This window comes from Ambystoma mexicanum, chromosome 4q (assembly GCF_040938575.1).
Source record: "Ambystoma mexicanum isolate Mex_15411 chromosome 4q, UKY_AmexF1_1, whole genome shotgun sequence".
In the NCBI taxonomy this organism is placed as follows: domain Eukaryota; kingdom Metazoa; phylum Chordata; class Amphibia; order Caudata; family Ambystomatidae; genus Ambystoma; species Ambystoma mexicanum.
Genome location: NC_090928.1, coordinates 1120697469 through 1120720248, shown reverse-complemented (window position 1 = coordinate 1120720248; position 22780 = coordinate 1120697469). Strand labels below are relative to the sequence as shown.

At 47.0% G+C, this 22780-nt stretch overlaps 1 protein-coding gene across 2 annotated transcripts in view; it reads right to left on the bottom strand.

Annotated features, from left to right (window-relative positions):
- TMEM63A (transmembrane protein 63A) overlaps nt 1-17580 on the bottom strand; it is a 778572-nt gene extending 760992 nt beyond the window's left edge. For both annotated transcript variants that reach the window (XM_069608694.1, XM_069608696.1), the window contains exon 1: nt 17445-17580. The gene's annotated coding sequence lies outside the window, so the exon portion shown is untranslated. The remainder of the gene's footprint in view (nt 1-17444) is intronic.
- Nucleotides 17581-22780: the final 5200 nt, after the last annotated feature.

Sequence of the window (22780 nt, the reverse complement as noted above, 5' to 3'; positions counted from 1 at the left end):
GAGTAATGGAAATTGGGCGATAGTTAGCTGGACAAGAAGGATCAGCTGTGGGTTTCTTGAGAAGAGGATGCACAAAGGAGTGCTTCAAAGGGGAGGGGAAGGATCCAGAGGCAAAGGAGTGGTTGCACAAATCAGCAAGGGTCGGAGCGAGGGTGTCAATGTGGTCCTTGATGGTTTTAGAGGAACAGGGATGAACCTGTTTTGAAGAGGCTTTCATAGATCGGACTTGTCTAGCAACCTCGTCATGGGGTGAAAAGAGGAAAGGACGAGAAGGATGGTGGGAGGGAGGCTAAAGGAGGGTCAGCAAGCACAGATGGAGAGGGAAGAGGAGGAGTGTGGGTGGAGAGGGTGGACAGGATGTCCTGGGTTTTTTAAATGAAGTGAGAGGCAAGGGCATTGCAAAGAGCCTGGGAGGCAACAGGAGGGGTAGAGACTGCAGCAGGGTTGGCCAGCTCCTTGCAGATTTTAAAGAGTTCGGCCGAGTTGTTAGATGCCGCAGAGTCACGAGCTTGAATGTGGACTCTCTTCTTGGTGAGGACAGAGAGTCGGTATTGCCTTTGTAGCAGGCGACAGGCCAGTTTGTCAGAGGATGAACAGGAAGTCCTCCATTTCCTCTCAGCTGCCCTACACTTACGTTTAAGTGTAGCTAGGTCAGAGTCAGGAATTGCACTTGGCTTTGGACTTCAAACGGATTCTCATGACAGGGGCAAGTACATCAAGCGTATCCGAAATTGAAGAGTAGAGCAGAGACAAGGCTATATCAGGATGAGAGACAGCCAAAGGTGGAGGGGGGAGAGAAAGTGGCGTCAAAAGCCTCAACTGACACACGCTTCATGGGCTGGATGTCCAAGAAGGTAGGTGGCAGTGTTGGGGTAGGCTTGGCTTGGGGAAAAGAGAGGGAGAGATGAGATGAGAGGAGGGAGTGATCGCTCCAGGAGAGAGGAGTGGTCAGAGGGATGGAGAGGTCAGAGGAGATCAAGACATCGAGTGTGTGCCCTGCAGAGTGAGTCGGTCCAGAGGGGAGGATGGACAGGGAGAGGGAGTCGCAGAGGTCACGGAAGAGTACAGAGGAGGAGCAAGGAGAGTCTAAATGTATATTTAGGTCACCGAGGAGGATGAGTTGAGTGGTAGAGGCCAGGAGGGAGGAGGGGAGGTCTGCCCACTCAGAGAGAAACAAGGTGATTTGACCAAGAGGCCGTTAGTTGGTAACCACAGTAAGAGAATGGGTAGGTGAGAGAGACAGTGTACTTGTTAATGGTCAGGACACCCCTGCCATTAGAGACACCGGGCCAGTATAACTGTGGTAGATGAAAGTTTCTTTCAACCTAAGGAAGTTGCTACGGCTCCCAAAAGGCTTACCAAGTAAGCAGGAGGTCCAGCCCAAATGTGTCCAATACTGCCAGCTATCATTAAATGTAATGACATGACTGTTAAAATCACTGAGTGTTCAGTCTGAGGTGCCTGGTAGGGAACTTTTAGGCAACGACTTGGAGGCCCTGGGTGTAGTTTCCAGCACCCCATAGCCTCCTTCTAAGAAGAGAAGGGAGCCGACAAGGAAAGCCAGCCAGGCAACCTTAAGAGACCTTCAAACAGAGACAAAGGGGAAACCCAGAGTCTCCAAAGGAAAGAAGGGCCACAAGCCCAACACTTCATCAAAGAAGAGAGTTCCTGTAGAAGAGAACCTCGAGGTCACACCTGTGACCCCACCACCAGGGGAGGCTGAGTTGTTGCCAGAAGAATCCCCAGAAGAACCCTTTTCTGATGAGTCAGAGGTGGAGGAAAGTCAACCCTGTCTGGACGATCTGAATCCTAGAGACCATCCAGAGCTGCTGACATTGCTTGCAAAAGGTGGACCCTCAAGGGCAGACTTCAGTAGGGGACAGAGAGGGGATCCCTCTTTAGTAGGTCTGCATCAGCAGGCAGCTTCCCAGAGTGAAGGGCAAGAACCTGGGAAGCATAGGCGTTACTGGGAGGATGGCCTCCTCTACAGTGAGCCTATGCAATCCATTCCAGGGGACCTCAGGAGACTGGTGGTACCCCAGGAATTGAGATCCAAATTCCTACAATTAGCCCATGAAGTCCCCCCGGTTGGTCACTAAGTTCAAAAAGGACCAAGGAGAGGATATCATTGTACTTCTACTGGCCCAAGATGGTGCAGAGGTTTAGAAACGTAGAAGTTGCCACACTTGCCAGTTTGTGGTAAAAGTGGAGGCAGGATGGTGGCACCTTTAGTGCCTCTGGAAGAAATGGCAGAGAGGCGGGCACTACTACTATATTGTGTTCAATCTCTTAATCAGTTGATGTACTAAGTCTTACTTTGTGTCTTACTGCTTGTATGTGGAGCCACCAGGTTGAGAATAGCCCAATGACACCCGGGCTATATCAAAATACTGACAACAAAGAAAGAGTGGAGTCCACCCTGTAGATCCAAGTGCTCCTCGTTGCTCCTCAATTGGAGCTAAGTCTGTTTCTTTTATAGTTGCAAATATGTATAGCTTTTGTTCATACTTCAATTCGGCGTTCTACTCAAAGCTGTACGGTTACAAGCTCATGAGTTTGAGTTTGCAATAATCGATTTTTCAAAGTGTACTGTAAGTAATTTGTGTTTTAATCACAGTCTTTTCAGGCGAATAAGCAAATCCCAAACTTAGAGTATAAGCTATTTTGCCAATGCGTTTCGGTGTAGGGCACCATCTTCTGGGCTTAGCTTAGATTGGAAAATGGGCTCGCCTTATGTGTCTTCAATCGTGAGCATGCGGGAAAGTTTCCTCTGCGCTGCTATGGTCTGTGTCTCTCGAGCGACGGGTAGCTAAATTTAGCTACCCGTCGCTCGAGAGACGAGCCCATAAGGCAAGCCCATTTTCCAATCTAAGCTAAGCCCTGAAGATGGTGCCCTGCACCGAAATGCATTGGCAAAATAGCTTATACTCGAACATACCGAGAGCTGTCACACTTACCCAACACCCCAAAAAAGCTAGAGATGAGAATCAAATAACAGCCATCTTTAGCCATTCTCCCATAGTAAACCGCATCAAAAAAGAAATCAGGAGACACTGGTACCTTCTTAACATAGGGGGAAATAAATTGAGCACTCCCTTATTCGCAATAAAAAGAAGAAGAAACATCAGAGATGCCTTAGTGCATACCTATAAAGAAGAACGAACAAGCGATAAAACAATCATGCCTTTGGCAATATGCTGAAGCCACAGGACATACACCATGTGGCACCGGTTCGGTATGCCCGGTCACAAAACGCTCCACTACCCTAGATATAAGATGGATCACGCCATGGGAACAAAGAAGTTTTACTAACTGTAACACCACAAATGTGGGTGTACCTAATTCAATGCCCATGTGGTAAAAAGTATGTTGGAATGACAACAAGAGCTGTAAGAGTGAGAATCCATGAACACAGATCCAATATTAGACGTAAAAGACTAACAGCCCCCTTGGTAGAACACTTTATGCATAATAGGCACTCAGTGAACGACATCAGCTGGACAATACTAGATAAAGTGGCAGTACCAAAACGTGGAGGCAATTTCAGAGCCATCCTACTTAGAAGAGAACAACAGTGGATTTTTAGACTTAACAGCCACTGAAATGGACTGAATGAAGAAATCTGCTGGCAAACACTAGCGGTCCTATGAATACCAATGTCAAGAGTCCACCAAGTCTGTGAGCAATAATTACAGGACGGGAGATAGCAATCCCTGCAAAACCAGTGTGGGGTTAAGTTCCACATGCCCGTGATGACCCTATAAGAAACAAGGGTACAGGACCCATCAATCAACCATCAAATAAGAACAAGGGAACAAAAAGCACCCCTAGAAATCCACAAATATCCCGATATTGTGCAACATCTAACTACTGTGCTGTGGCAGCCCACAAGGCGCAGGATGAGTGAGTCCAGTAAAAGTACTGACCTGTGCAGTCCACCAATACCATCCAAGAACTTTACAGGACCGAACTGGTGGCTAACACGAAATAAAATCTTAAGTATATGACCAGTGGACCTGATATAAGATTTTTTTATTTCAAAAATCATTGAAGCATTAACAACAGAGGATATACTGCAATTGAACGATGCCCGTAAAAACAGCGGAACATCATTATATTATATATTAAATGTGATACTGAAAATAGCAATGAAAACAAAGAGAGGACTAGACATCCTGGAACGTCACACGTTACGTTCCTAAAATAAACAAAAAGCCAATACCCCCAAGATGGCGGCAGCTATACTGCTTGAAGCAGCCACTGACAACAAGACGTGCGTCGAGTACGAATACAACAAAGGTAAGAACACAAATGTTTGCCTTAAGCGTAGTGGCATTTCCTGTAACAAGAAGATTAGCCTCACGTTTAGAACTCGTACTTGAGTGCACAACTGGGAAAAACAAGTGACTAAACGTGCAGTGCAGCGCTCAGCAGTAAATTAACTCTAGACAGGGAGCTTCATCTCAGGAGCGCGTAACATATCAGGAAGCAACATTTACCCTAACTTACCTGCGCGTGCTACTACACGCGCAAACGCAAGTAAGAAACTACATTTTGAAATGTGTTAGACTGTCGCAATGCATAAGTCACTTTTAATAAAATGAACCAATGACTATGACAATAAGGTCAAGGGCATTAAATCTCAGGCTCACTTAACAACCAGATTACGCACAACGCTATTAAAAACATGGATACTTGCAGTGCTCCTCTATTCTATTGTATCCAAGTGCACAGTATGTCTACTTGTTAAATGATAGAATGCATGCAGTAGACACCAAGGGATTAACAATATGGACTGGCACACAATTCCCCCTGTTCCCAGAACTGACCAGGTGTTGTAAATTGGAAACTAGGCATTATATGTCTGTGAAACAACACCGATCATTGTGACATCAGAGTGGGCTGTACGTTTGGCCACACATCCTGGAACAAAGGCAGCTTGAGACAAGTACATCACCCATAGGGTGATTAAAATGAATATCTCGTATAAATAGCATACCTAAGTAATAACTGATGCTGTACTTAGATTATCATGACCATAGTAAGAAGGTATTATTCATCTACAGATGAGAACCCTGCAGTGAGAAAAACCCTTGATTCAGACGAGACAACACGAAGGGGATGACACATTGCCATTGATTAGACACCGTGAGAGGTAAGCCCTCCCCACTGCGTCAACCTTAATACAAGTACTCCTAAGACATGTACAGGACTAATAGTCCCCTTCTGTATACATTCCCTTCTAGGGATGAATTGAAGAAATTGGCCACACTTGAATTTGAGACGCCCTGCCAGACTGAACATAAGACAACGATTGAGAAGATTGTCTGTTTTAACTATATTTTCCCTGTGATAAGAGTTGCCACAGTGAAAGTCCTGAAGAAAGGGGAGAGCGTGTCTGATTCCACTGAAACCGGTAGACAAAGAGTGGATTGGACTGACAACCTAATCCCTTGTACCCATAGAAAACAGAATTGGGCCTATAGAAAAAACTACAATGTCATTTTGTTATCAGTGAAGCAATATAAATGAATATTGAGATGCATATCAAATAAAATTGCTATTCATATGGGATTGCTTTTTTTAGCATGGTTTTGATAAGTCACACGAAACGGAAGCGATAGTATTAAAATAGAACTGATCGACTTCCAGGAGTACTGTGCACCCATTTTTTAAGATTAGAAAAGTAGTGAGTGAGGACAGGGTGAGCACTCTCTTCTATCCCTTAACCTTGATAGGCGATACACCAGCGCACCACCAGGGCGAGCAATACCAAACTGAGGGATAATGAGTTTTCTCTGTAGGGACAGTAAGCAGGTTGTAAGGAATTGAGATTGAGAAATAAACTGAATAAATATATTCTGTCTCTTATGTGTTATAACCATAAATGGGTTGAGACAGGATCGTACACCTGTCGACTTTAGTTGTGATTAAAGATATGAGAAACCACATTAAAGAGGAGGTCAACAAAATGCTTGACCTTGGAATGGTTGAACATTCCACGAGTCCATGGACTAGCCTAGTTGTGTTAGTGCCAAAGGCAGGAACTAAAGAACTTAGATTCTGTGTGGACTATAGGGCCTTGAATTCAGTGACAAAGATGGGATGTCCATCCCTTGCCAAGGCCCGATGAACATGTGGGTAAGCTGCGCTCAGCAAAATTCCTCAGTATATTTGACCCGATAAGCAGTTATTGCCAAGGAGAAAACAGCATTCTCAAACCCAGAAGGCTTGTACCAGTTTAAGGTCATGCCTTTGGATTAAAGAATGCAACTGTCACTTTCCAGAGAATGATTCATGTTCTGAATGGGTTAGAGAACTTATGCATGGCATACTTGGATGACATTGCAGTGTTCAGCCATACTTGGGAAGAACATATTCTCCACCTGGGAAATGTGTTGCACGCCCCTCAGCAGGCCAATCTGACCATCAAAGCAAGTAAGTGCCAAGTTGGTCAGAGTTAAGTGGTCTACCTAGGTCATGAGGTAGGAGGAGGGGAGATCAAGCCCTTACCCAGCAAATGACAGGCTCTACAAGTCTGGGCCCCTCCAACTTCTCAAACTCAAATAAGAGCCGCCTTAGCACTTACGGGTTATTACAGGAACTTTATTGAGAACTATAGCTTCTCCTCTGAATACCATACCTTCTCCCAAGTACCATAAAAAGGTCACGTGGAATGAGGACTGTGACAAAGCCTTCCAGGGGCTAAAAGACACACTCTGAGTGCTGAGAGCTCCAGATTATACTCAGGCCTTCTTGGTCCAGACTGGTGCTTCCAACACAGGGATATGATATGTCATTTATAATGCGCCTGTACACAAGTGTTTCTAGTCGCGACAAGATAATGGAGGGAAGACAGAGGGAGGACAAGACAAACGATCTTACTAGGCCTTGTGTCATTCGGATCATGCAAGTGCGACAACACAAAGTGCAGGGGGAAGTGCCAAGGAGAGGGAGGGGGGAGTGCAATCAGGCAGCATTGCTCTGAGTAAAGGCAGCCAGGCATTTTGGAAGAGAGAGTTTAATGTAGTGTGGCCCCTGACTCCAGAAGACCTTGTGGACGATGCAGCGGGTCTTCAACTTGATCCTTGCAGCCTCCGGGAGCCAGTGAGGAGAGATTTCAGGGCTAAAGAGATGTGATCCCTGAATTTGAGGCCAAGGATAAGTCTTGCAGTCCTGTTCTGGATTAGTTGCAGAGAGTAGAGGAAGGCAGATTGAGAAAGAGGCTGTCACAGTAGTCCAGCCTAGAGAGGACCAGGGCTCTGGAGACATTGAGCTTCTGGGGAAAAGTGAGAAAAGTAAGAAAAACTCTGAGGAGGTGAAGCGGTAGTGGGCCTTCTTGGCAAGGTCAGTGATGGGAGGAGTAGAGGAGAGAGTGGGGTCAAAGATTACACCAAGGTTTTTTGCCTCACAGGAAGACAAAGGAAGAGGGCCCAAGGAGGGTGGTCAGAGGAAGAGAGGGGTGGCGGGAGCAGGGGTCCCAATGAGAAGCGTCTCCCATCTTACTGGCATTAAGGCAGTGATCGTTGGAGACGCACCAATCCTGAATTGCAAATCGACAGTCAGGAATGAGCGAGAGAGGAGGCTGAGGGGAGCCAGAAAAAAGGAGCTGAGTGTCAACCACATAACACTGAAAGTTAGAGGAGAAGGTAGAGCTCGGGTGGGCCAAAGGGGCCAAGTAAACATTGAATAACCAGAGTGAGAGGATCGAGCCCTGGTGAACACCACATGTGGAGAGAGGTGGTAGAGAGAAAGGACCCAAGTTGGACCTGGGAAGGTCGGTCCAGGAGGAAGGTCAATCACTACAGGGCCTGAGCCGTGATGCACCGGTTCTCACAGAGTCGATTGATCAGGATGGCGTGATTGACCATGTGAAAAGCAGAGGAAAGGTCACAGAGAATGAGGACAGAAGGAAGGCTGGAGTCAAGATTAGAGAGCAGATCTTCATGGCTGTTCAGGAGAGCAGATTCCATGACTCTGGCTGCTCTGAAGCCAGACTGATGGTCTTGCAGACGACCAACAGATTCAGTGTGGAGAGTCAGCTGGAGATGGACAGCTTTTCCAGGAGTTTGCCCAGAAAAGGCATGATAGAGATCGGGCAATAGTTTGCCGAACAGATGACAAGGTGAACCCCCTGTGATTCCCAAATACCTGTGCGTCGATGTTGCTGGCAGTCCAGGATAGGGCTGGAAGATGTGTCCGTCCGGTCCTGTTACTAGTGTGATGTGGAAATGCACCTCCTGACCAAAAAGAACGGTTGCGATATGCTGGCTGCAGCGTTCACCTTGTTTAATTACTGTGCCGTTGCCATGACCACGGTCCAAGCCATCTCCACCAGGCATGCGCGGATGGAGGCAGCTGGTCCCATGAGCATGCGTATTGCCCTCAACAGGGCGGCCCCCATGGGAGGAAGAGACCTGGACCGCGTACACCTGCAGGGGGTGATCACAGAGCCGCCAATTGACAGACCACTGCAAGGAGACATGCAGGCGTACCACGTGAGAGTGCTGATAACAGGTAGTATTGGCCAATGGCTTTTTAAGGAGCAGGTGCACAAAGGAGTGCTTGAGGGAAGAGCCAGTGGCGAAAGAGTGATGCAGAAATCAGCCAAGGCTGGAGCGACGGTGTCAACGTGGTCCTTGACAGTTCTGGAGGAGTAATCTTGAGTCATCACCTGCTTTATTAGTAGAAAACTAAAAGATAGAAAAACCAGGTGGGCCAAGATTGAATGTGAATGTTATTCTATTGTATGGGCCTTGAAAAAGTTCAGGCCATACCTCTATGAAACTCCTTTCAGTATTCAAAGTGACCACCAACCCTTAAAATGACTGATGCAGATAAAGGAGAAACCCCATAATTGCTCAGGTGGTCCATAACCCTCCAAAGCTTTGATTTTACAATTGAGCACAGGTCAGGTACCCAACACAAGAATGCAGATCTCTCCAGAAACTATGATCAACTGGACCAAGAGATTCATCCAGGAGTGGATTAGATCCTCCTGTGCCTTTGTCTGGGGGGGAGGAGAGACGAGTGTTAGGGAGATTTATCATGTTTATGCTTCACCCCTAGCACGTTTTGCTGGATTTCTGGACCTTTTTCTTTCTATCCTGAACAAGTGGAGTCTTTTTCCACTCATTCATTTTCATTTGCTCTGCTTTTTGGAACTCTGTTCTCTGCGTTTTACCTTTACTATGGAGTTGACTTTCCTCCATATTGCTTTTAAGGCATCTGCGTTTACCTTTTGCAGCACACAGCTCCTTATGGGCAATGTTGCTGGGAACCCTTTGGGTTCTCCTTTGAAATGCTTTCTTTATCCTTAAGTAACTACAGTTCTTAAGGATAGAGGGATACTGTGTATCCCTCTTAAAACGTTATACTATGAGAGATTAGCACGCACCACCTTATGTGGAGTGCTAAGGGGGTACTTGGTATCTACCGTCTCTCTGCTCCTGTGACTTTTTAGTCACCCAGACAACCTTCTAGTTATGTCTGGTGGCAGTGGGTGTGTTCTACCTACTATTGTGCTATTTTTTTACCGCAGGCTGTATTCACAGTCCTGGTTGTGCGCAATAGGGTCACCGAAGTACTAACTTGGTGGCTTGCTTCTTTTTTTGCCATTTCTAGCATGGTTGGTCTTAGGTAGCCCTTCTTCTACCATTCTGGGAGGGGAGGTCTGTGTGTGTGTTTTGCCGTTGGCGTGAACCCTTGCGTGTCTCCGCCTAGGCTTCAGTGTGTCTGGGCAGGCAGGAAGCGGGGAAGGAGTGTTTCCGTTCCCTGCTCTATCTACCCGAGTGCCTGAATGGAACCAGTTCCCAGTGGGCTTCTTGCTGTCCTGCCACCTGCCCCTTTCGGGAAACTGCTGAGAGAGATTACAGAGAAATGTGTGCTGAAACTTAATAAAAGGCGAGGTTCCTGAGGTGAAAGGCAAGTCGACCACTGGAAAATTAAGTAATCGAAGAACAACAAGATGACCAGAGATACCTGCAGAGATTTTGCAACACTGAAGCGTCCTGACCCTATTTTGTGACGCGACAGAGAAGATGATGACTCCTTCCCTTTGGCTGGTGGCACCAACTAGCCCTGAGACGAACTACAATCTGAGCCATCTGCCGAGGTGCTTTGCATTTCCAGAGCAATGACCGTGAATATCAGGAGACCTCCAACCCATTTGTAGTGCAACGTCTTGCCAAGGCTGAATACGTCCATGTCTTTGCTGAGCTCCAGGTGAACCTACAGAGACACATCCGACTCATCCAAGTCCCCTCACCAGAGTGCAGGACTCCAGAAATCGAAGAAGGATAACTGGGTGAATCGTGCCCTTTGTTGGTGCTACAGAAAAGGCGCCAAAACACCACAGTGACCTAAGAAGTTGAAGAAATCTGTGCGAGGGGTCATGTCTTGAGACTGCTGCGGAGACATCCCATTCATTGTTCTGCCATTCATCACCAGACCAAGTAATCGGGATCTCGGGTTGATCGCTGCCGCATATGGGAGAATCCAGTCACAATTATTTCTTCTAACGTAAGGTACAGTCGGGTGAAAAGGTATTGCTTACCTTAAACCTGGAAGTCGCTTCAGAGCATTGGAGTCTACATCTGACCCCAGCTGCCAGCTTGAGTCCCTTTCGTGAGTCTTTAAATAGGGTCTTCACCATTGTGTTAAGTCTTCAAGTATCCTTTCTGGGCACTAGAGGTATCCTAAGGAACTTTTGCTGTTTCCCTGCTCCATAAGACTTTAAGCACTCTCTGAACTGACTTTTGCTGCTAGTTAGGAATTGGATTTAAAAGCGTTAGTTTTCTCTGAACCCGCCTCTATAACCTTAAGCTCTGCTACTGTTTGACTAACCAACTGTTTTCCTTTCCAAAAGACTTTATCTTATGTGGTTTTACTAACACAATACAATTACTGTACATCTGTGTCTGTGCGCGGTATAACCGATAATACGGTACAACTGTCATTAGTGCCAAACACTGTAACAATTGTAACCGCGAGCAACTACAAACTCAGAAGTGGCCTTTGCAAAGTATTTATAGGTAATCTTATATGTACTGGTTAAGTGATCGGAGTAGTTTTAAACATTCCTTGTGTAAATATAATAAATAGATATATCATATAAATGTATTGGTGTGAGTGTTTCTTTGACCTACTTTACTAACTGGGTTCTCTGTAGTTATCAACAGTTCACATCTTCCTCTTAAGATAAGCCTGACTGCTCTGCCACGCTACCAAGGTTCCATCAGTAGTACAGACTGATACTAAGAGTTGAGGACGTGTATACCATTAGGATAGATTTATGAAGTCTTACCTCAAGTGGACTTTAGATAAAACTCTCCTAACAGCTGACTTACTCTTCCCTTTTATTATGATCCTTTTAGGCAAGCCCTAATTTGAAAAAGACCCACAGAACAACAATGGGAAGCATTCTGGTAGCCCCATTACTTGCTTCCCGTTCCTGGTCTCCTTGGACGCCAGAACTAGCTCACCCATCCAAATCAATGTGCTATGCTGAGCTAGCCAACATCAAACTTAGCCCCCACTACCACACTTAACAAAACAATTTGATGCCAGGGAATTCCAAGAGAAATGATGACTTACACACGCTTGGGTGGCCGGCCTGCCTGCCTGCCTGGGAAATGTCAAGATGCTAAAGAACCATTGGACCTATTGGTCACAGTTGACCGAGACCACCAGATAGGTCAGCAACTTGCCCTTTTCACCAGGGCGAGAAGACAGTATTTCTTCACTTTGCCTGGGACTTTGATACCTTACTTCTCCTTTTACTGCTCAATCGCCCCCCACTCCCCCCGTACTTGTATACACTCCAGCTCTACAAGGCCCAACCAACTAATGCGCTATACAACCCTACGTGACATAATACAATCAATTCACATAAATGGGTGCTGCTTCTTTTTCCGCTCCACTGTAACCATTAAGGCGGCTCCCCAACTAACTTTGCAGATTAGCCCCAACTCGCACCTATCCCCCCCCCCCCCAAATTGTTTGCCTTAAGGCTGGGGTGTCAATGGTGCCTGCACAGCTCCAGTAGGTGTGCCACCCCAGACAGTGAACTCCAAAGCCCCACCCTGGGGGCAATTTCCACTGCATCTTGACATCAACTCAATTCTTGCTGACTCCAGGTGTGCACTGTGCCAAATCATTACACTCCATATTTATCACCTACACATCTTGAAAACTGCCATTAGCAACCATGTCTGTTGCAACCAGGCGCGCGTAGCAATCACAATTCCTGATGATCTGCTTCTTAGATTGATGCCCACCAACTCACCCCTACTTTGCCGGTAAATTTCAAGTGTGTGAACTATCTGTTACAACAAACACATCCATCAGGAGCCTTTTGCCAAGCACTCCATCCACACACGCATCCACCAACTTCCTCAAAGTTGCATTGCCATAATCAACAACCTCCACCGCCTTGATTCACCCGAACCCCCCCCCATCAGCATCCACATCGACTTTCAGCCAAACCCACCAATACCGCCGTCATACACAACCACCCTCCTCTACCAGTTACCCATATCCACCACTACCACTATATGAGCCTGCACAGCCTAACTTCTTCTCGGTCTCCCTAGCTGCTGTAGCACTTTGAAATGGCTCCCGTGTGTTGATAAACCCTATATACGTAAGCCAAACATATATAGCATTTAAGTGATTGAAATTAAGATTGGATAAGTAGGGGCTAAAAGCAGCTCTTGGGTATCCGGCATTAATCAGCGAGTTCGAGCTACTACTGGGGAACGAGAGGCTAGTACATATGGTGCTACAAATATAACATAACCAGCCGTTCCCCATGTAATATACGCTGTTCTAGCAGATCTTAATGGTCAATATCGGTTGGTAATTTATAGGGTCACTTCGGCCCCACTTCTTCTTAAATATCGGAATTACCACTGATCGCTTTAAGGAAGGAGACGTAGTTCCCTGTGACTTATTAATGGTCATTGAAAAGGCTAAGCATCACTGTCTTCTTTTTAATTTGAACGGCATATCTGTACAAGATGGAATGGGAGGTATGCGCGGTATAAGAACAGTATCTAACTTCCACCGATTACACGGGCCTCTATGATGTGTCTTTATGGATACGTAATCGTCAACCTTGTTCCATTGCAGAGTACCCGTGATGGCATAAGATTGCGTAGTAGCAGAATTACAGCATCTTGTTTTAGTTTGTGAAGAGGCATTTGTCCTACAGTGTTTCGCTCTTTAGAGACTGCAACATTGAGCCAGTAATTAACTGGTTCATTAACACTGGAACTGCATGCAAGAGAAGTGGGGGTGGAAAGAAGTAACTTGAAATTATTCTGAATGTTTGTGATAGTGGAAGTTGAAGGTGACCTCATAGAACCGTGCTCATTCTGTTTATTAAAATTATGGCTATTGTTGCAGTGGAAGGGCACACAGAGGTACACTTTGCCATTTGGACAACAGAGGGCCACCCAAAACTGATGAATTGCATCAGCCGAGTACAGGAACATACCTAAGCGTTTTATGTATAGAGATATTTTGTCCATTCTGTATGCCCCCTTATGCTTGAAATTTTATATAGATGTGTCCTAATGCTTGTTTATAGATTGTCCAACATGCAGAGAGGTAACGTAACATAGTTATGTTTGCTTGGCATCAGTGGGTCTTGGGAGCCAAAGGTAGCTGTTAGTGTTGATCCGACCAGGCACTTATAGGCTACAAGAAGGAGCCAAATAGCTCCCAGCTCCCCTCAATTTCGAACCCTGAATTTGAGGGCGCATCTGATCATGTGAGACTGTACTTGGAACTTAACAGCAGTACCCCGCCATGTAAGGCTGTCCCTGGCATATGATGGCAGTACCTCTACATGCTAGGATGGGCCTAGCATAGAAAAGTGTCCTTCTCCTACAATACCTGTTGGTGGGCAGATAAACCTGCATACTTGCCAACATGACCCATTCCAACCTGTAGGTGCTCATCCAGTCCTTTTTTTTTTCTTTGGATTCTTGGATTTCTAGTTCCACTTTTCCCCATTCTAAAACTCAAGACTACAAGTCCCAGAATGCAAATAAAAAACCGGAACCTACAGATTGGAATGGGTCATGTTGGCAAGTATGTACCTATCTAGAATGAGTACAAAAGACTGTGCCATGAAAGTAAAATTCCACTTGAAAAACTCCCCTTTATAAATTGCTTTTCGATACATAGGCACTTAAATACACCTTTGATGCCTAGAAGGATCCCCACCAAACTCCCGTAGTCCCAAGTTGTTGCAGCCCAGAAGACTTTCACTAGCTCTGTCTTTGTTCTTATTTATTTAGTTATTTATTGGTCATTTGTAGCGCGCTTATACAACAAGTAAATTGTGTTTCAAAGGGCCCACAGGGCAACAGGGAGGGAAATTAGATAAAACACTGTAAGATAGAGGCGGACATAATAGGCCGCCTCTATCTTATATGAAACAGGCTTTCACTGTCTTCATATCATGGTGGGCATTTTAGGAATCTTATCAGAGCCATCAACAAGAGAAATGCCCCCTTTCCTTCTGTGTTACATAAGCACCTTTCGGCAATGATGTTATTTGTAAATTACTAAACTATCTCACCCCTATGTCACGTGTAAAAATACCAGCGCAAGTTTGTATTTAATATGCGCAAGCCATCTGCTTTTAACGGGCCGGGAAGATAGCTCAGGGGCAATGCATGTGTCTCGGAAGCAAGACAACGCAGAGCAACACAAGTTTGAATTGAGGGTAAAAGATTAATCAACACAAAGACAAACATGTGTCTATGATTTTAGTTTTGGCTATTAGAGGGAAGCGCCACCTATTAGCGAGAGCTAGGGGGGTGACATATGAGGAGAGACACCAGGCTTATAGATGTTCTTTGACTATTTACCCATCCATTGACTGCCCATGGCCATGCTGATCCCTATGGCCATTCCCATCTACTTCCTGCCCCTCCTCGCCCAAAACATCCTCCTGGCAACACTTTGAGCTAACTTTATCAACCATTAACATCAAACAGCGTGCTCGAAGTACCAGCCAGTATTATGTGAAAGCAGTCTTCTGAGAGTTCATAGCTTAATTTGAGCTGTAAGCGCACTTCTGGAGTAATACATATGCCCTAACCATGCATGCATTCAGCCGCTTGATTAAAAAGTAGCATGTATGCCCTTCACTGAAATGAGGTTCAAAACAAGTAGAGGCAAAGCCAACAGTTAGCACCATTGCGGCAGTGCCGGGCAAATGCATCTCCCATGCCTGCAGAAACGACGAGACAGTTGGCATCGCCAATGCTTCTGTTGTTTTTAGGCAACCTAGGGAGACGGGACTGTGTTGTTGACCTGTGCAGCTGTGCTGTGCTGTGCAGCAGCAGCTCACTAAACTCAGCTGCACACACAGGGTACTTTGTGCAGCCCCCGTGCTGGGGGGCATCGCTTGATGCCGCTTATATATTGGGTTTCCGACGCTATGAAAACACAGCAGGGGAAACAGTAGACGGCTCTGTGCTCAGGCCGCACGGCTACACTTAAACACAATCTTTCTTTATAGTTGAACGGCTCGCCGGGGAAGCTGGGAGGAGGGTTCAGGATGTGCTTTCAAGCAGCACACTCAATGTACGAGTTATTTAGCAGATCGGCACCATTGAAACCATAAGAAAAGTGACACATTGAAGAGCTCCAAGGTTTCCTCACGGAATACGCGAGTAGGTCACCCAAGCCTGGCTTTGTTTGCATTCTGGAACATGTCGTTTTGCATTTTCCTGTATAGAAGCATGGCTAAAAGTACCACAATGCAAACAAAACGAACATAGGCCGGAATGGCATTCCAGCGCATGCATAGTGTCCAGAAGGCCACTCACTCCTGCGTTTTGCTTGGAGTTCTGGGAATTGTGGTTTTCCTACATTTTGAATGGAAAGGAAAAATCTGCAAGTCCCAGAAAGCAAATGGAAAGAACGGGACTGGATCGCCTCCTCGCGCACGGCCACCGGGAACTTGCGAGCTCTGCGCCTGTCATGGGGTCCTGGGGCTGAGCAATGATAAGATAATTAAACACGTGCAGCAAACATGTTACAATATAGGAAATACAAGAGAAAACAGGAAACGTGGAGGCCGAGGGCTCTCGTGTAATATTAACCAGAATTTACATGGCAGACGATATGCATTTTTCATTTTTGTATGGAACAAATGTCAGTTTGAAAGAAAGTTTTCCAGTCAAGATTAACGTGGTCAGTGGGAGGGTGGGCGCTGAAGAAGCGGTCACGAGTGGGGTCCGAAGGGGGAATTTATGCGACAACCGCCCAGCTATGTTAAGAGCGATGTTTGGTTTATGGAGAAGGAAGGGTTTCCCAGCATAGCTCGCACCCTGAATATCTCACAATAAGGGCAACCTGTGCTGGCTGTCACATCACTTTTCCAGGGCTTGGCTCGTATTCAACGTACATGTGCATTCTGGGACTAGTAGTCTTGGTAGACTATATTCGATTGGAGCAGCTGACGCCAACGACTGGCGACAGGACAGTTCTGGAATCAGGAATTAGGTGAATCGGAATAAAATGTTGTGTCTGGCAGAGCGGCCCCACATCCTGTGTAAAACCTTCACCCAAGTCCGCAAAGCATCCTTAGCTAAAAAGTGCTGTTGGCTAAAAAAAATAAAAAAAATGTAAAAAACTCAGCACGCCACAGGTGGCCACTCGACTGCTATGATAAGCTAATCAGATGGCCGCATTACAGGACAGTTTTCCCAGACCAGGTGCTTCATTGAACAATGCAGTGCATTCTGGGAAACGTGTTTCTGGCTCACTTAACCACTCGAGATACGCGATTATTAGGTAATGTTAGCTTTATAGTTTATTTTCGTGAATACCTTCAGATTTGGGCACAGGGGCACGTGAGCTTACGTGCCAGTGCCCATTTGACTCATGCTCGTCGTTTGGCCAGTCCTGGGATTTCGTTTAATAAACTACTGCATTCTGGGAGCTGTAGTCTTGGCTAACGTCCATTGCGTAGAGCAAATTGGAGCAAACCCCTGGTGATATAGATGACATGATAAAAGGGCAGCTCTGGGCTGGGGACAGGGCTGCCCCGTGACATGGTGCGCTCCCACCAAACCCGATAGCGCCAACTAGACCGATGTGGAGGCCACTTGGGGGAGGCGCCCTACAGCCTCCTCCCACTGGCATAGTCCAATCACTCGGGGAAAGCGTCGTTAAGAAAGTGCAGAGAAATCGGGGGGCGGTCATGTTTTGGGGTACAATCAGGCACAACATTACGGAGACGGCCGCAAGCGGGCATCCAATATTCCTTAAAAAGCACAACAGCAATGACGTGGCGTTAAAGTTTTGCAACTCGGGTAAACATCTGGCTGCGAGTCAGCAGAGCCGCGCAGCAGGTGTTGGGGGAGAGGTGCTGCAGATGGGGGCGCCTGCACAGCACTGTCCAGGGCAGGGAGTCTTACCTGGCGCCTGAGGGGGGTGATCGAGCACTTGCGGTCTCGTGCCCGGCGCGGGCAGGGCTCAGCCTCAGTCCCGGGGTGGGAGTCGAGTGGAAGCACTCAGCCGCGCCGCCGCTCATGCGCGCAGAGGCGGGGCCCGGCAGTGACACGGCCTGGCCTGGCTTCCCCACCTCATGCCGGGCCGCCGCCCGAGGCTCCCGGATCAGGAAGCGGGCACGGGGCGGCCGGCCCGAGGGAGCTCGCCAGTAGGGCCCCTCCCCATCCCGGGGCATCTCCAGAGCAGGCCCCCTAAGGTGCCACACACATGGCACAGACCACTGGGCATATTTAACACATGCCCGGCAATTACTAGTGTAACATGTTTCACTGTTCTTTCACATTTCGGTGCTGGACTGCCTTTGGGTGGGACAAAGACTGATTGCACATGGCAATGGTCTCCTCTCTGAAAAGTGCAGTGAGCTAAACAGTGATTGAGACTCTCCTGGGAGCCATCCACCCAAGAACAGGTCACTGCTGGGCTGTGGTTGCGCCGTTGAGGACTCCCAGACCTTCCTTTGTATATTTTGAGGTACTTGGGGTCTCACCCTAGTTACCAGGGTAATCCAGACATGGACCCCTTCATCACTGTGCTCAGAGAGGCACAGCTCTATCTCACTGGTGACGCGCATGTGTCTGGGGTTCTGTTCAGGGGAGATTTGCCTAGAATTTTGGTGCTGGGCTGCTTTTGGGTGGGCCAAAGACTGATATGAATGTGGGAATCTTCTCTGTGAAAAGTGCAGTGAGCTAAAGCGTGGTCGAGACTCTCCCAGAGGCCATCCACACAGGAACAGGTCAGGTCAATGGGCTGTGTCCGTGCCAGTTGAGGGACTCCCAGACCTTCCTTTGCATATGTTTCATTGTTGGCACCTGTATTCTTATCCATGCATTTTAGGGTTGATATTTGCATGTCATGGGAGTGGATTGGGGGGGGGGGGGGGGGGTAGGAGACCGCTCATTCTCACAGCAGTTCTGAAGTGTGTGTGTTTTTCCAGATGTGAAGGAGAGAATCAACTGCGCGTAACATTGAACCCGCACTAGAATATATTAGAATGTGTAAAGAAGTTGTATGCCCCCACACAAGTAAGTTAAACCCCCCAGCCCCCTACTAAATGTTAGTCTAGGTACACCCCTGCCCCTATCCAACCCCTCACAAGGGCCCTTGCACTACCACAGACCCCGGGGGTCAGTCAGGACCTCAGTATGCCCTATCTGACCCCAGAGGTTCACAGCAGTGTCGTCCCGCCACCCCCCCAGTGACAGGTCAGGTCCTCTGTGTGAGCCATTGAGAAGGGCCCCAGGTGGGTGACACCACCATCTTCCTCTCCTCCCACTGAAAGGTCAGGCCATCAGTGGATGAGGTTTGAGAGACACCCCTGGACCCAGTGAGTGTTCAATCCCATCCACGTGGCCAAATGAAAGTATGAGTCAGCGGGCCAAAGGTGAGTAGGTTAATTATTGAGCCGGTGGATCACACAAGTAAAACACTTCCCACGCAGCAACTACTCTTCACAACTGACCTCGTTCCAATCTCCCTACATTATAGACGTTAAGTTCCTTTAACCAGGGCAGCTAAGATTCAGTCCAGTAACTGTTAATCCCTTTGGAAGATGCCATTCTCCTTGGACACCTTCCCAGATAGCCAAATAAGTTGCAGAACTCCAGGGTCATCAAATTCCCAGTGTAAATAGGTGTTTTGTCTTCTGTGGGATCAATCTGTAGAAAGATCTGGCTTTGCCTACGTTGGAGACTTCCAATAGGTTGAGAGGCACGCACCAAGACCCTCAATATAAGGCCGTCCAAAGAGCATTATAGACGTCATTCTGAACCATTCCTTTTACAGGGACAGTCCGTGCTAATCATGTATGCTCAGACCTTCTCTATGTCCACACGTTCTAATGCCACGCGGTGCCCTGGGGCTGTGGTGGCTTAGCAGTAATTCTTCCCACTGCATAGACAGTAAAAACGAATCCACATTACCAAATCTCAATTTATTTATTTATTTGTATTCAGTTTTAAAAGACCTTTAACAAAACGTATCAATCATTAAACCATTTCATCCACTTCACATTTCTGTTAGTTAATTATTGATTTAGCAACGCACCTACTAAACGCCTGAAACCCTTAAAAACAAACCTCTTTATAAAAGACTATTACATCTCTTTGAACACATTTTTTTAAATCAATGTACACTCACTTTAAATCCATTTTTCGCTTCAATGTCATCACTTACATTTCAGCATATCTATACCACGAATTTCCAATAAATATCCTAAAAGAAATATAGTATATTCATGATAAAATTCATATGCATGGATTCCAAGATGGCGGCCGCTGGAGGAGAACGTGCATCAGCAGCTCTCCCCACCGGGCCACAAGAGAATCGGACAAAGAAGATACGTGGCACAAAATAACTCAACTCCTCCACATTTAAAGCAGGAAAAGGATAAAGGCACCTCACAGATGGACAGGAAAATATGCGGCGGAGCCACGCGAAGAGAAACAACGCCTCATAAGCAACACACATCGACACACAGCTGCACCATGCAGCCAATAGAGGCCTACCAGGAGGGAGGCAGTAGCCCAGCCGGAAGGGAGGCGGAAACACTAGTTGGCCCGGAACGAGGTGAGGGACACTCCAAGTGAGGGAAACAACCCCTCCAACCCAACACACGGCCGGATCACCCGGCAAACAACTTTGCACCCAGGAAGGGTACACAGTCATAGGGGAGGCAAAGATAAGCTTCCCCCCCCAAACCCCCTAGTCAAGGGGACGTGAGGGCCACTCCTGGCAAGTCAGGGAGCACCAAAGTAATCGGCCCGGACCGGAAGGGAGGAAAAGGAGGTGAACACCAATACAAAGACAGGGGAAGCGAAGGGGAAAAAGCTCAGGGCCGCCCAAGCACTCGGAGGCAAAGGGAAAGGAGGCGCTGGAGCGAAATAACAACTATAAGGCCCAGGCCTACACCACACTTGGAGAAAGAGGGGAAGCAATTTAAAACTCAGCAGAAAGGAACAAAACCCGGCAGGGGCAACAGGACTAAAACAACCAGGTGGAGCGGGAGACAGCAACAAAGGGGAAAAGAACTACAAGATTCCAGGTTGGGGGCATGCCAGAGGCGTCGGGGTGGACTCCCCCCTCGCCCCGCAATGGATCAAAATGAAAAACATGGGAAACAGAAGCAGAACACCTGTGGTGGCAAGGCCAGGAAGAGGTGGGGGAAGTGGACCATAAACAACAAAGACCCCTCTCCCCGCGCCCCCAAGTAATATAAAGAAGGGTGAGAAGGGAAACAAGATCATGGGACATCACAGAACGACCACCCAATTAACGTGAGCAAAAGAGAGAAACAATAGACTATATAGAAGGGGCACATCAGAAGAGGACCTAACACCACCCACATGTCCGAGACGAGGGCGAAGGCGGCGTCAACAACCCAACAGGTCCACCCAAAGAAACAAGTATTAAACAACTATGGGGCCCAGGGAATACAGCAAACCCCAGGAGAGGGGAAACCAACCTAAGTCAACCCACGCCAACATCCAGAGAAGAAGGCATGACAGCAAGCAAAGAAGATATGCAGAACTGGTTTAAAGAATTTCAAAATAAATTTATGTCCTCTTTCCAAACAAAATTAGAGACGTTGAAATACAAAATTAAACAGTCACTACAAGAACTGAGAATAGATGTGGCCAAGCTAGAAGAAAGGACAGACACCCTGGAAAGGCAGTACAGAATATGGAAGACGATACAAAATAAATAACTAAACACTGGAACACCTAGCACATCTATCACATAATCTGAATGTGAGGACTTGCAAAATCGCTCACGGCGATTGAAAATTCTCTGATAAAAAATTACCTCTCCGAAGCGGTGTAGGACAAAGATTTACCAGGTACAGCTGTACAACTTGGAGAAACGATGGCAAAAAACAAGGAGGAATTGGTCCAAGTGGACAGAATACATTGAGTAGGACTAAGGAGGACAGCAGAACCAGGCGCACGCCCAAGAGATGTACTGGTAGCAATGGCATCATACGGCCAGAAGGAATTATGGAAAGCGAGGCTGGCGGGGCAGGTGCGAATAAACGGGAGGTACATTTATACCAAGATCTTGCACAGACCAGGCTTCAAAAAAAGAGACTGATGGGTCCAGTGGTGACATTTCTGGCGATGAAGCAGATAAGATATAAGTGGACGTTTCCTTTTGGATTACTATTCACATGGGAAGGACGAAACCACAGGATTACGATGTGTGAGGAAGGAGAGCAGATCTTAAACCTGCAAGGAGAAGCCAGAGAGAGCACTGAGGAACAATGAAGTGGAGAGGGAAACCGTGGGAATGGAAAACAGTAATAAGGAAGGGCAAAAGTGTAACTAAGCAGTGGTCAAAGTGTACGAAAAGAAGTAGTGGAACTATGTTCCCTGCTGGTCTGCCCCGCTCCCCACAAACCCCATCCCTGCGCCCCCTCCCACACACAATCCAAACCCTCAAAGAAACACACCTGCTATTCATGGGAACGTGCAGCACAGTGCACTGAAATGCAAGCTTCAACTTCTTGCTACACTTTTATTTAAAAACTAAACCATTGAAGAACGGTTTATTTTTAAAATAAAAGTATAGAAACAGTGACACTTAAAAATAAAAAGCATGGGAACACCGCTCCCGACCGCTCCCACCCACTTCGACCTCTGGTAACTAAGACGTGGGAGGGAGAGAAGAGTCGGAGAAGAACGAGAACACCAGATGTGAGACTGAAACAGGAGGAGATGCAGACATAAGAAGCACCCTGGAAGATGGGGTAAAACAGCACCACGTAAGACAAGATTGCGACCCAAGGGGAAGGAGGGGGGGCGCACCTTGGAACCTTTAGTGGGGTTTAGTAATCCCCATGATGACTTCTCTGGGAAGGCACAAGGGCCAGGTGCGGCAGATACATCGTCTGATCGACCACAGGAACCCAGACCCTCCTCAGGGAAAGAGAGGGAGAAGTACAAGTTGGGAGTTGATGTTGATAAGTTGAGGGGCGGGCAACAGGAAGGGAAGGGAGGGGGCCAGAAGTGGAGAACACAAAAGATATGGAACAGAAGCTAGGGGGAGAGGGGAAGATGGGTATCTACATGAAGGACCTTAAGGTATTAAAGTACAATGTGAGGGGCCTCAAAACCCCAGTCAAAAGGAAAAAAGTGGAACACCTCATACAGGGAGAAAAACCTGATGTTCCTATGAACCAAGAAACACATAAGAAAACAAGACAAATGGAAATTTAGAATTAGGGGATATACTCTACTATACCAAGCTA